At 43.9% G+C, this 13,941-nt stretch overlaps 1 pseudogene; it reads right to left on the reverse strand.

The window, feature by feature from the left end:
- Positions 1 to 350: 350 nt before the first annotated feature.
- Positions 351 to 13,941, reverse strand: part of LOC123100651 (SKP1-like protein 21) — a 36,369-nt pseudogene continuing 22,778 nt past the window's right edge.

Genomic DNA, 13,941 nt, shown 5'->3' on the forward strand with positions numbered 1-13,941 from the left:
CAAGGCCTTTTCGGCAGCAGCTGCTCACTTCGGTCTCTACCTCTCTTCGAAGCTGTATGTGCATAAATTTCCTAGGCTTCAACTTACTCATCCTGCCGCACGGCATTCACCTGTGATTGAACCCTGCGGGCACATACAAATTATCACTTGACGCGGTTATGGAATGGGCTGGTGCAAGAATGAGGTAATTCCTACTTTACGTTGGACTAACCAAACACTGTCCTTTACTCCCTCCGTCCCATAATATAAGATGTTATTACAACATCTTATATTATGGGACGGAGGGAGTAGTATGTAAAACCTTCTGTTCTTCCAAAACTAGATTCAGTAGAGTGGGCTAAATTCTTTACTCAGTACCGTTTCAACTATTCTATATGGAAAAAATTACCAGAAAATCTCTGCAGAGAACCATTACCACCAATCAGCTGCGACTCAATTCTTCTCTCTTGACCCAAATGCATTCTTTCAGGCCAAACCGAATTGAGCCTCCTAGCGAAATCTTCAACTTCCCTGTTTGTTCAGAAATGAAGCATGTCATTAATTCGCAAGACGGCTTTGGTACAGGAATATGGGCAATAAATTCGTTATAGCATTTTCAGTACACATAATAATAGAATAATCAAATATAAAAAGCAGTGAGCCCAAGTACTAGCAAACATTTAGCTTGCTCCATATTACAGCTCAACCATTTGATCTATCCTCAGTTCTGAATTCTAAACACACCGACTTTTATTGAACAGCTAGGGAGCACAAACACATTAAGGGGTTCATTATTTCAGGAAAATAACATCTATTTGTAACTGAGCAACAAAAAATGTGTCAACATAGTAAAAAATCAGGAACTAAACTAAGGGCCTGAATAGATGTACAAAGGAGAGAGATAGTTTCCTTACCTATCAAGCTCTTCCTGCATTGCAGGATCAAGTCCATCATCAAGATCACCATCTTCAAAGGGGTACTCATTATCATCTTGCACATCTGAACTTGGGCAAGGAGCTCTAGAAATATTATTAACAGCACCCGCATTGCATGGAATCACACAGGCACCTTCCTCCTGAACTCAACAGATAGAAAGATGTAAGAAATAAAATATTATTCACATAGCATACACTGAAAAATTAGGGTTACAAAATATAACCTTATTTACATGTTCAGGGTCAGCCTTTGGGAGGTTCTTAGGATCCTTCCTTCTCTTGTTCTTTTTCTTATTCTTACCAGCTTTCCCACCTCCAGAACCTGTCAGTCAAGTTGACAGCTGGTTACATGCAGTTATGAGGAAAGACTGATGGAGAATGTTTCCATGTTGCATGCTTGCACTGTAGGTATTGGTAAAACTTGAAATGGTAACCAAACTCAGTCAATAGATCGATCTATAACAGAAGAAAATCACAAGGGAGCAACAAAATACTTAACATTAGTTGACAAATCAGAAGTGCCTAATAGATGTGCCATCGTAAATTAGATTGGTCCTGCAGCTGACTATTCTTAGAACCATCACACTACTCCCGCATTGCCCCATTAACAAAAATTTATTCATTACTATTCCTACTGGGCAGCAAATCACACAGATAATCTAAAGCTTTACAGTACCAAGGTATCCACACCACATTTTGGAACAATTCAATCTACACTAACCATTTTCAAAAGCCAATTCCAATCATTATTCCAGTCAGACATATAATCTGTAAGGTGCACCCAGTGGAGAAAGGAGTTACTGAAATATGGGAGCTCATGAAAAGCTGACCAACGAAATGATCAATTACTACTAACTGGCAGGGAATTATGGGCATATGCATTCGCTGCGGTAATAACTTAATCCTTGAAATATAGCCAAGGCATATGCATTGGACAACAACTTTTGTTAGCAATTTACGATTACTATATAGAACAACATATAGCCTTCAGGACAACATATAACTCGGTGCAGTTACATACCTCCATCCTTTTGCTCTTGCTGTACCTGAATATCCTGAAACAAAACACAACATAACATCTAAAATTCAAACATGAGCAAGACAACTAGATGAAATACTAGTAGAAAACGGCCCATTTGTCCCGGTTCCAAAGGGCCTTTAGTCCCGGTTCAGGAATCGGGACAAAAAGGTCCGGACTAAAGCCCAAACCCTTTAGTCCCGGTTCACTTACGAACCGGGACAGAAGGGGCTCCACGTGGCCGCTGCGGGGCGCCCAGGCAGGAGGACCTTTAGTCCTGGTTGGTAACACCAACCGGGACAAAAAGGCATCCACGCGTCAGCAGCTGGCACGAGCTGAGGTTTTTTTTGAAAAGGGGTGGGTTTAGGGGGTTTTGGGGGGTTAATTTACGGTGTTAGCTTGCTAATAGAGAGAAGTGTCCTCTCTTATCTCTGTGCTTGGTCGACGCTAGCTACTATACGTATAGAGAGAACTCGACACGCTATCTAGTAAGCAAATGAAGGAACCATTAATTACAAGATCGTCACGAACATATACAGAGAGGAGTGACCTCTCTTTCTCCGAGAGATTGGTCGAACAACAAGTTTTCGTATATCTATCCGACGCTACTAGGTACATATATACAATATAAGATCTCTTACAACCCCTAACATCTCATGTCTATCTCATTTTCCACATGGTATTCTCCGGCTTTATTGATGACGTGGTCCAGAAAGAATCCCGCCAATTCCTCTTGAATTGCTTTTATGCGATCATGTGGTAGGAGTTCATCCTGGATCTGCCAGACCTAATTTGAAGAAGGGGGTCAATACATGTATATGAATGAAACTCAACACAAATGATGGTAATAAAATAGAATTGTGAATATTTTTGCTTATGCACATCATATTGTTTTTTAGAGTAGCCCCGCTTATTAGAGATCGTCGCGTTGTAGATGTACTCGCAAACGTAGTATCCACAAAAATCATTCCTGGCTTCCTGCCATAACCACTTTACGAGAAATAGAGCTCAATCAAAGTGATAATCAGTTATTATAAATGGTATTGATGAAACTAGAATCAATGGGAGATGCGCGGAACTAGGTAGTAGTACTTACTTTCAGGTGTGTAAATCGCAGCTCCTTCGGCAGTGCTGGAACAATTACGGTGAACTCTTTCCAAACCCTGCCAGACAAAGAAAATAATCATTTGATATCAGGATCAAATGAACAAAGTTGCCGATATGGTGCGATAATGATCGATTGAACTTACTTCTGGAGCATTGCAGTCATGTTTGCATAGTCCCGGGGATCTTTTCGTCTCGAGTCTAAGACGGTTACTACTCCCCGCTCAAGCTGGATCTCTAGCAGAATAAAGTGGAAGCTGCGCACGCATGCATAACTCATCAATTACATTACAATAACCTCGAGTAATAATAAGGGAAACCGGATATGCATAAGACATTAACACTCACTTGAAGTTGTAAGGAAATAGTATTTTATCTTTGTTTTGATTTTTAAGCAACGATTGTAGCAAGTTGTCCTCGGTTTTTGTGACATTGTGTTTAACCGTCCATTCATGTATGATATCTGGGTTAATGAACCCAATGTCCCAGATTTGTGCTTTCCTGCATTCGACGATCTTCAATCTGCATAATAGTGAGGATAATTATATATACATGCAATGAAAGAGCTGAGCTATATATAGAGAGAGAGACTTAATTACATAAGTAGTACTTACAGACAGTAGCAAGTCACGAGTGTTTTGTCGAGGGCCTTTTTATTGTATAACTGGAATAACTCCTCAAATGCAACAAAAAACAGACAAGTTCCAACGAGGTCGTGCTCCTCTTTAATTCTCATCATCAAAACATCCTTCCCAGACTCGCTGAAGGTTTTTAGGTACCATTCATGGAATCTTCGCATCATCGCTGTTAGAGGAGGACGATTAGGTTTGACGAGAGGCTGCCCATACTGGTATCTGAATTCATCCACCTCCATTGTATCAAAGTGTACATCATCGCTCAGGTAATCAGCAGGATTGGTACCAGGCACCATCCCCGGCAGATTAGCGACGATATCGCTAGACACCTTGAGCGGAGGCACGATTGGTTCGCCTGTTCGCCGAGCTGGGCTATTTTTTCCCACTTCTTTGTTCTTCTAACCTTTTATCACTGGAAGTAGTTCCCGACCGCCGCGCATCTTTATATGTCTTCTTAAGAGCGCGGACATAGTTGTCATCCGGCGAAGGCGGTGGTGGTCGCTTCAGGGCATCGATAGTGCGCTTCAATTTCACCGAATCTATCGTCTCCTTCGGAGGTGGAGGTTTCTTTGCAAAAAATTCCCTCACTTGGGCTTGAGAGATCTCCGTGTTTTCCTTATCTGTCCTCTCGTATGGTAACTTTTCCAGGGGCTTGAGAGATGGACCGTATCAGAATTGCCTCCCGCCTCTGGCTGTACTGCTAGCCGCCGGAGCGGCGGCGTCTCTCTTCCACCATTGCTTATGAGGCAGAGAAGGAGGCGGAGTGCTCTGACGCGTCGGAGCAGCCGGAGCAGCGGCATCTGTCTTCCGCCGTTGCTGACGAGGCGGAGGAGGAGGCGGACTGCTCCGACGCGTCAGAGGAGGCGAAGGAGGAGGCGGACTGCTCCGACGCGCCAGAGGAGGCGAAGGAGGAGGCGGAGTGCCGGCCTCACGTGCCGGAGCAGCCGGAGAAGGAGGCGGAGTGCCCTGATCACTCGCCGGAGGAGGAGGAGGAGGAGGCGGAGTGCCCTGACTCGCCAGAGGAGGAGGAGGAGGCGGAGGTGCCCAGTTCAGAAGCTTGGTGTGCTCCTTCCGCCATAGACATGGAGTCTTCATAGCAAGATAGCTGAGTCTCCCCTTCACCTGTAGGGTGGTCAAGCTCGAGCTCCTCAAATCCCTCTGTTACTTCATCCACCATCACAACAGCATAGCCATGTGGAATCGGACGGTAGTGAAAAGTTCCGTCGGGTTGAGGATGTGCAACAGAGCCGACAGCCGCCTTGACTTTGAGGTTCTGCCATTGCGTCATAAGCTGGCAATGTTGAGCCTCCGTGATAGCATCCACGGGGTAGCTAGGAGCCATGAAGTCAGGCTGCTGAACGAGCTCGATGGAAGCCATGCTGCTTCTCCACTGAGATGGCAGGGTACCTTCTGGGGTAGCTCCGGCAGCTCCCTGGCTCTCAACTTGTTCCTCTAGCTTTTGTACTCTTGCATTCAGCTTCTACATTTCGCTGAGCTCCAGTTTCCTCTTCCTCTCCCGGGTTTTGTAACCGCCTATGTCGGGAAACCCAACCTTCCACGCAACGGAGCCTGGCGTGCCTCGTGTTCGTCCAGGGTGCTCAGGATTCCCGAGGGCCTCGGTCAGCTTGTCATTCTCTCTGTCGAGAATGAATGTCCCTTGCTGCGCTGCAGCGATACACTCCTAAGCTTCTTGACGAGTATTGCAAGTTGCTCGTCCGTCCAAACGCACTTCCCTGTTTCAGGGTCCAAGGTTCCCCCAACCCCGAAGAACCAAGTCCTTGAACGGTCTGGCCAGTTCAATGTCTCTAGTTCGACCTGAAGGAAATATGCCCTAGAGGCAATAATAAAGTATTATACATTTCCTTATATCATGATAAATGTTTATTATTCATGCTAGAATTGTATTAACCGGAAACATAATACATGTGTGAATACATAGACAAACAGAGTGTCACTAGTATGCCTCTACTTGACTAGCTCGTTAATCAAAGATGGTTATGTTTCCTAGCCATAGACATGAGTTTTCATTTGATTAACGGGATCACCTCATTAGGAGAATGACGTGATTGACATGACCCATTACGTTAGCTTAGCACCCGATCGTTTAGTATGTTGCTATTGCTTTCTTCATGACTTATACATGTTCCTATGACTATGAGATTATGCAACTCCCGTTTACCGGAGGAACACTTTGTGTGCTACCAAACGTCACAACGTAAATGGGTGATTATAAAGGTGCTCTACAGGTGTCTCCAAAGGTACTTGTTGGGTTGGCGTATTTCGAGATTAGGATTTGTCACTCCGATTGTCGGAGAGCTATCTCTGGGCCCACTCGGTAATGCACATCACTATAAGCCTTGCAAGCATTGTGACTAATGAGTTAGTTGCGGGATGATGTATTACGGAACGAGTAAAGAGACTTGACGGTAACGAGATTGAACTAGGTATCGAGATACCGATGATCGAATCTCGGGCAAGTAACATACCGATGACAAAGGGAACAACGTATGTTGTTATGCGGTCTGACCGATAAAGATCTTCGTAGAATATGTGCAAGCCAATATGGGCATCCAGGTCCCGCTATTGGTTATTGACCGGAGAGGTGTCTCGGTCATGTCTACATAGTTCTCGAACCCAAAGGGTCCTCACGCTTAAAGTTACGATGACAGTTATATTATGAGTTTATATGTTTCGATGTACCGAAGGTTGTTCGGAGTCCCGGATGTGATCACGGAGATGACGAGGAGTCTCGAAATGGTCGAGATATAAATATTGATATACTGGACGACTATATTCGGACACCGGAAGTGTTCCGGAGAAGTTTCGGATTAAACCGGAGTGCCGGAGGGTTACCGGAACCCCCTCCCCCCCCCCCCCCCCGGGGAAGTATTGGGCCTTAGTGGGCCTTGAGGGGGGAGAGAGGGCAGCAGCCAGGAGGTGGTGCGCCCCCTCCCAGGAGGAGTCCTAGTTGGACTAGGAGAGGGGGCGCAGCCCCCTTTCCCTCTCCCTCTCCCTCTCTTTCCTTCGCCCCTTCTTTTCCTAGTAGGACTAGGAAAGGGGAGTCCTACTCCTACTAGGAGGAGGACTCCCCCCCCCTCTCCTTGGCACGCCCATAGGCAGCCGGCCTCCCCCTTGCTCCTTTATATACGGGGGCAGGGGGGCACCTCTCTACACACTTGATATACGATATTTTAGCCATGTGTGGTGCCCCCCTCCACCATATTACACCTCGATAATACCGTTGCGGAGCTTAGGCGAAGCCCTGCGTCGGTGGAACATCATCATCGTCACCACACCGTCGTGCTGACGAAACTCTCCCTCAACACTCGGCTGGATCGGAGTTCGAGGGACGTCATCGAGCTGAACATGTGTAGAACTTGGACGTGTCGTACGTTCGGTACTTGATCGGTCGGATCGTGAAGACGTACGACTACATCAACCGCGTTGTGATACGCTTCCGCTGTCGGTCTACGAGGGTACGTGGACAGTACTCTCCCCTCTCGTTGCTATGCATCACCATGATCTTGCGTGTGCGTAGGAAATTGTTTGAAATTACTACGTTACCCAACAGTGGCATCCGAGCCTGGTTTTATGCGTTGATGCTATGCACGAGTAGAACACAAGTGAGTTGTGGGCGATATAAGTCATACTGCTTACCAGCATGTCATACTTTGGTTCAGCGGTATTGTGAGATGAAGCGGCCCGGACCGACATTACGCGTACGCTTACGCGAGACTGGTTTCACCGTTCGGAGCACTCGTTGCTTAAAGGTGACTGGCGGGTGTCTGTCTCTCTCACTTTAGTTGAACCGAGTGTGGCTACGCCCGGTCCTTGCGAAGGTTAAAACAGCACCAACTTGACAAACTATCGTTGTGGTTTTGATGCGTAGGTAAGAACGGTTCTTGCTAAGCCCGTAGCAGCCACGTAAAACTTGCAACAACAAAGTAGAGCCCGTAGCCAAGTAAGAACGGTTCTTGCTAAGCCCGTAGCAGCCACGTAAAACTTGCAACAACAAAGTAGAGGACGTCTAACTTGTTTTTGCAGGGCATGTTGTGATGTGATATGGTCAAGACATGATGTGATATAATTTGTTGTATGAGATGATCATGTTTTGTAACCGAGTTATCGGCGACTGGCAGGAGCCATATGGTTGTCGCTTTATTGTATGAGATGCAATCGCCATGTAATAGTTTTACTTTATCACTAAGCAGTAGCGATAGTCGTAAAAGCAATTAGTTGGCGAGACGACAACGATACTACGATGGAGATCAAGGTGTCGCGCCGGTGACGATGGTGATCATGACGGTGCTTCGGAGATGGAGATCACGAGCACGGTGCTTCGGAGATGGAGATCACAAGCACAAGATGATGATGGCCATATCATATCACTTATATTGATTGCATGTGATGTTAATCCTTTATGCATCTTATCTTGCTTTGATTGACGGTAGCATTATAAGATGATCTCTCACTATAATTTCAAGACAAAAGTGTTCTCCCTGAGTATGCACCGTTGCGAAAGTTCTTCGTGCTGAGACACCACGTGTTAATCGGGTGTGATAGGCTCTACGTTCAAATACAACGGGTGCAAAACAGTTGCACACGCGGAATACTCAGGTTAAACTTGACGAGCCTAGCATATACAGATATGGCCTCGGAACACAGAGACCGAAAGGTCGAGCGTGAATCATATAGTAGATATGATCAACATAGTGATGTTCACCATTGAAACTACTCCATCTCACGTGTTAATCGGACATGGTTTAGTTGATTTGGATCACGTAATCACTTAGATGATTAGAGGGATGTCTATCTAAGTGGGAGTTCTTAAGTAATATGATTAATTGAACTTAAATTTATCATGAACTTAGTCCTGATAGTATTTTGCAAATTATGTTATAGATCAATAGCTCGAGTTGTTGCTTCCCTATGTTTATTTTGATATGTTCCTAGAGAAAATTATGTTGAAAGATGTTAGTAGCAAAGATGCGGATTGGATCCGTGATCTGAGGATTATCCTCATTGCTGCACAGAAGAATTATGTCCTTGATGCACCGCTAGGTGACAGACCTATTGCAGGAGCAGATGCAGACGTTATGAACGTTTGGCTAGCTCAAAATGATGACTACTTGATAGTTTAGTGCACCATGCTTAACGGCTTAGAATCGGGACTTCAAAGACGTTTTGAACGTCATGGACCATATGAGATGTTCCAAGAGTTGAAGTTAATATTTCAAGCAAATACCCGAGTTGAGAGATATGAAGTCTTCAACAAGTTCTATAGCTAAAAGATGGAGGAGAATCGCTCAACTAGTGAGCATGTGCTCAGATTGTCTGGGTACTACAATCGCTTGAATCAAGTGGGAGTTTATCTTCCAGATAAAATAGTGATTGACAGAATTCTCTAGTCACCATCACCAAGTTAGTAGAACTTCATGATGAACTATATTATGCAAGGGATGACGAAAGTAATTCCCGAGCTCTTCGTGATGTTGAAATCGACGAAGGTAGAAATCAAGAAAAACATCAAGTGTTGATGGTTGACGAGACCACTAGTTTCAAGAAAAGGGCAAAGGGAAGAAGGGGAACTTCAAAAAGAGCGGCAAGCAAGTTGCTACTCAAGTGAAGAAGCCCAAGTCTGTACCTAAGCCTGAGACTAAGTGCTTCTACTGCAAAGGGACTGGTCACTGGAAGCGGAACTGCCCCAAGTATTTGGTGGATAAGAAGGATGGCAAAGTGAACAAAGGTATATTGGATATACATGTTATTGATGTGTACTTTACTAGTGTTTATAGCAACCCCTCGGTATTTGATACTGGTTCAATTGCTAAGAGTAGTAACTCGAAACGGGAGTTGCAGAATAAACAGAGACTAGTAAAAGGCGAGGTGACGATGTGTGTTGGAAGTAGTTCCAAGATTGATATGATCATCATCGCACACTCCCTGTACTTTCGGGATTAGTGTTGAAACTAAATAAGTGTTATTTGGTGTTTGCGTTGAGCATGAATATGATTTGATCATGTTTATTGCAATACGGTTATTCATTTAAGTTAGAGAACAATTGTTGTTCTGTTTACATGAATAAAAACCTTCTATGGTCATACACACCAACGAAAATGGTTTGTTGGATCTCGATCGTAGTGATACACATAAATCATAATATTGAAGCCAAAAGATGCAAAGTTAATAATGATAGTGCAACTTATTTGTGGCACTGCCGTTTAGGTCATATTGGTGTAAAGCGCATGAAGAAACTCCATACTGATGGGATTTTGGAATCACTTGATTATGAATCACTTGATGCTTGCGATCCGTGCCTCATGGGCAAGATGACTAAAACGCCGTTCTCCGGAACTATGGAGAGAGCAACAGATTTGTTGGAAATCATACATACAGATGTATGTGGCCCGATGAATATTGAGACTCGTAGCAGGTATCATTATTTTCTGACCTTCACAGATGATTTGAGCAGATATGGGTATATCTACTTAATGAAACAGAAGTCTGAAACATTTGAAAAGTTCATATAATTTCAGAGTGAAGTGGAAAATCATTGTAACAAGAAAATAATGTTTCTACGATCTGATCGCGGAGACAAATATTTGAGTTACGAGTTTGGTCTTGAATTAAAACAATGTGGAATAGTTTCACAAATTCGTGCCACCTGGAACACCACAGCATAATGGTGTGTCCGAACGTCATAACCGTACTTTATTGGATATAGTGCAATCTATGATGTCTCTTACCAATTTACCACTATCGTTTTGGGGTTATGCATTAGAGACAGCTACATTCACGTTAAATAGGGTACCATCAAAATCCGTTGAGACGACGCCTTATGAACTGTGGTTTGGCAAGAAACCAAAGTTGTCGTTTCTTAATGTTTGGGGTTGCGATGCTTATGTGAAAAAGTTTCATCCTGATAAGCTCAAACTCAAATCGGAAAAATGTGTCTTCATAGGATACCCAAAGGAGACAGTTGGGTACACCTTCTATCACAGATCCGAAGGCAAGACATTCGTTGCTAAGAATGGATCCTTTCTAGAGAAGGAGTTTCTCTCGAAAGAAGTGAGTGGGAGGAAAGTAGAACTTGATGAGGTAATTGTACCTGCTCCCTTATTGGAAAGTAGTTCATCACAGAAATCTGTTCCTGTGACTCCTACACCAATTAGTGAGGAAGTTAATGATGATGATCATGGAACTTCAGATCAAGTTATTACTGAACCTCGTAGGTCAACCAGAGTAAGATCCGCACCAGAGTGGTACGGTAATCCTGTTCTGGAGGTTATGTTACTAGACCATGACGAACCTACGAACTATGAAGAAGCGATGGTGAGCCCAGATTCCGCAAAATGGCTTGAGGCCATGAAATCTGAGATGAGATCCATGTATGAGAACAAAGTGTGGACTTTGGTTGACTTGCCCGATGATCGGCAAGCAATTGAGAATAAATGGATCGTCAAGAGGAAGACGGACGCTGATAGTACTGTTACTATCTACAAAGCTAGAATTGTCGCAAAAAGGGTTTTCGACAAGTTCAAGATGTTGACTACGATGAGAGTTTCTCACTCGTATCTATGCTTAAGTCTGTCTGAATCATGTTAGCAATTGCCGCATTTTATGAAATATGGCAAATGGATAAACAAAACTGCATTCCTTAATGGATTTATTAAAGAAGAGTTGTATATGATGCAACCAGAAGGTTTTGTCAATCCTAAAGGTGCTCACAAAATATGCAAGCTCCAGCGATCCATCTATGGACTGGTGCAAGTATCTCGGAGTTGGAATATACGCTTTGATAAGTTGATCAAAGGCTATAGTTTTATACAGACTTGCGGTGAAGCATGTATTTACAAGAAAGTGAGTGGGAGCACTACAACATTTCTGATAAGTATATGTGAATGACATATTGTTGATCCGAAATAATGTAGAATTATTCTGCAAAGCATAAAGGAGTGTTTGAAAGGAGTTTTTCAAAGAAAGACCTCGGTGAAGCTGCTTACATATTGAGCATCAAGATCTATAGAGATAGATCAAGACGCTTGATAAGTTTTTTCAATGAGTACATACCTTAACAAGATTTTGAAGTAGTTCAAAATGGAACAGTCAAAGAAAGAGTTCTTGCCTGTGTTACAAGGTATGAAATTGAGTAAGACTCAAAGCCCGACCACGGCAGAAGATAGAAAGAGAATGAACGTCATTCCCTATGCCTCGGCCATAGGTTCTATAAAGTATGCCATGCTGTGTACCAGATCTATTGTATACCCTACACTGATTTTGGCAAGGGAGGACAATAGTGATCTAGGAGTAGATCACTGGACAGCGGTCAAAATTATCCTTAGTGGAATAAGGATATGTTTCTCGATTATGGAAGTGACAAAAGGTTCGTCGTAAAGGGTTACGTCGATGCAAGTTTTGACACTATATCTAGATGACTCTAAGTCTCGGTCTAGATACATATTGAAAGTGGGAGCAATTAGCTAGAGTAGCTCCGTGCAGAGCATTGTAGACTTAGAAATTTGCAAAATACTTACGGATCTGAATGTGACAGACCCGTTGACTAAAATTATCTCACAATCAAAACATGATCACACCTTAGTACTCTTTGGGTGTTAATCACATAGCGATGTGAACTAGATTATTGACTCTAGTAAACCCTTTGAGTCTTGGTCACATAGAGATGTGAACTATGGGTGTTAATCACATGGTGATGTGAATTATTGATGTTAAATCACATGGCGATGTGAACTAGATTATTGACTCTAGTGCAAGTGGGAGACTGAAGGAAATATGCCCTAGAGGCAATAATAAAGTATTATATATTTCCTTATATCATGATAAATGTTTATTATTCATGCTAGAATTGTATTAACCGCAAACATAATACATGTGTGAATACATAGACAAACAGAGTGTCACTAGTATGCCTCTACTTGACTAGCTCGTTAATCAAAGATGGTTATGTTTCCTAGCCATAGACATGAGTTGTCATTTAATTAACGGGATCACCTCATTAGGAGAATGACGTGATTGACATGACCCATTACGTTAGCTTAGCACCCGATCGTTTAGTATGTTGCTATTGCTTTCTTCATGACTTATACATGTTCCTATGACTATGAGATTATGCAACTCCCGTTTACCGGAGGAACACTTTGTGTGCTACCAAACATCACAACATAAATGGGTGATTATAAAGGTGCTCTACAGGTGTCTCCAAAGGTACTTGTTGGGTTGGCGTATTTCGAGATTAGGATTTGTCACTCCGATTGTTGGAGAGGTATCTCTGGGCCCACTCGGTAATGCACATCACTATAAGCCTTGCAAGCATTGTGACTAATGAGTTAGTTGCGGGATGATGTATTACGGAACGAGTAAAGAGACTTGCCGGTAACGAGATTGAACTAGGTATCGAGATACCAACGATCGAATCTCTGGCAAGTAACATACCGATGACAAAGGGAACAACGTATGTTGTTATGCGGTCTGACCGATAAAGATCTTCGTAGAATATGTGGGAGCCAATATGGGCATCCAGGTCCAGCTATTGGTTATTGACCGGAGAGGTGTCTCGGTCATGTCTACATAGTTCTCGAACCCAAAGGGTCTGCACGCTTAAAGTTACGATGACAGTTATATTATGAGTTTATATGTTTTGATGTACCGAAGGTTGTTCGGAGTCCCGGATGTGATCACGGACATGACGAGGAGTCTCGAAATGGTCGAGACATAAAGATTGATATATTGGACGACTATATTCGGACACCGGAAGTGTTCCGGAGAAGTTTTGGATTAAACCGGAGTGCCGGAGGGTTACCGGAACCCCCCCGGGAAGTATTGGGCCTTAGTGGGCCTTGAGGGGAGAGAGAGGGCAGCAGCCAGGTGGTGGTGCGCCCCCTCCCAGGAGGAGTCCTAGTTGGACTAGGAGAGGGGGGCGCAGCCCCCTTTCCCTCTCCCTCTCCCTCTCTTTCCTTCCCCCCTTCTTTTCCTAGTAGGACTAGGAAAGGGGAGTCCTACTCCTACTAGGAGGAGGACTCCCCCACTCTCCTTGGCGCGCCCATAGGCAGCCGGCCTCCCCCTTGCTCCTTTATATACGGGGGCAGGGGGGCACCTCTCTACACAATTGATATACGATATTTTAGCCGTGTGTGGTGCCCCCCTCCACCATATTACACCTCGATAATACCGTTGCGGAGCTTAGGCGAAGCCCTGCGTCGGTGGAACATCATCATCGTCACCACACCGTTGTGCTGACGAAACTCTCCCTCAA

The sequence above is a fragment of the Triticum aestivum genome, chromosome 4D (assembly GCF_018294505.1).
Source record: "Triticum aestivum cultivar Chinese Spring chromosome 4D, IWGSC CS RefSeq v2.1, whole genome shotgun sequence".
Classification (NCBI taxonomy): domain Eukaryota; kingdom Viridiplantae; phylum Streptophyta; class Magnoliopsida; order Poales; family Poaceae; genus Triticum; species Triticum aestivum.